The sequence below is a fragment of the Branchiostoma floridae genome, chromosome 3 (assembly GCF_000003815.2).
Source record: "Branchiostoma floridae strain S238N-H82 chromosome 3, Bfl_VNyyK, whole genome shotgun sequence".
NCBI lineage: Eukaryota > Metazoa > Chordata > Leptocardii > Amphioxiformes > Branchiostomatidae > Branchiostoma > Branchiostoma floridae.
Window position 1 is genome coordinate 19,355,630 of NC_049981.1, and position 1,487 is coordinate 19,357,116.

The 1,487-nt window shown below is 41.5% G+C and overlaps 1 protein-coding gene across 1 annotated transcript in view; it reads left to right on the top strand.

Moving 5' to 3' along the window:
• The window catches only part of LOC118411507 (DNA polymerase beta-like), a gene marked incomplete in the record, with an annotated part of 17,892 nt that overhangs the window by 12,723 nt on the left and 3,682 nt on the right, over positions 1-1,487 (top strand).

Genomic DNA, 1,487 nt, shown 5'->3' on the forward strand with positions numbered 1-1,487 from the left:
ATTGGTCCAAGAAGAAAAAAAATGTTTTGCACCCGTATAATGTACTTGTCCCTACACCTAACTGTTGGTATACCATACTATGTGTGTTTAGTCCTATGTTCAACCTTCCTGGCCACTTTGATTCATACTTGAAGGCAACTTTTTTTTTTGGCCAAACTTTTTTTTTATTCGCTCGCTCGCATCAGTTTTGGAGTTCCCAGAGGATGTCATCCATATAATCAAATCAACATGGCCTAACTTCCAGATGGAAGGTCATTTCTCAGCCTGTTGTTTTTCTCACAAAGGGTGTGTGCAGACTGCCTGCTGGGAAAGGTAGTAAGGAGAGAACTTTCAGGAGAATTGACATCAGGTATGGGTACTGGATTTACTTCAGTTATTGCACTTTAGAATTAAAGTGAAATGTTTTTAAACTGCAAGTCTTTCACAAAGGGGACAAGCATTCCCATGAAGCCCTTAGTATGAGAACATTACAGTAGCTGCTACCATATTCGCATACCGGTATTTGCATGTTCAGTTATTTCAACACTTGAAAGCTCAAGATGGAGAAGGATTGTAGGATCTATTTTAGCTGTTGGTGTATTTTTTCTTCAGAGACCAAGAGAAGTTACTGAGTTTACTTGGCATGAATGTTACCTTTATATCTATTTCTTATCACAACCCATGAAATAATTTTTTGTTCATTCAGGTAGTTGTACCTTGTGGCACGTTACCATGCTGCATTGTCCCAGGGTAAACCGGTATTTTTGCAGGGAGGTGTCACTAGCCCTTCCCTTTAACATGCTTTAGGCACCTCCAGGGACATCCCCCAGAATTTTTTTTCAGACTATGCCTATGTTGACTGTATTTCCTGCCTCTTTACTATGCAGATTGCTGCCTAATGACCAGTATTACTGTGGAGTGTTGTACTTCACTGGCAGCGATGTCTTTAACAAGAAGATGAGAGCCCATGCCCTGGAGCAGGGCTTCACTCTTAACGAGTACACCATCCGTCCACTTGGGAGCACAGGTGGGTGTTTGTTTCTTTGTTTTGCATAACCCATAAACCCATAAACCCATAATACGTACAAGCTACCTAAGACTGGACTGAAATGTTCGATCCACACACCGGTAAGGACCCCTACTCTACAGTGTACTGGCTTCTTATGTGCTCGAGGTGTGGCTCTCTTGAAGTACAGTGCCTTCTGTTTTACATTTTATTCAAGAAGATATCCCTAACTGAAGCCAAATGCTCATTTTAACCTGAGTGGAGTGAGGTAATAGGTGTAAAGAGTGCCTTTCTGAAGGGCACTTCATTGGGAACTGCCAGAGATTCTAACCTGGAATCTTTTGATTCTGTTGATCAACAATCAACAACCCTAATCACAATGCCACCTTTCCATCTTGTGTGATATTGGAGTGGTCAACCTTTGTTCTTTCTATCTAGTAGACAGACGTGATCTCATTTTCCTCACCTCACCTCTCCAGTCCCGGTTTACAGAGTTTAAATT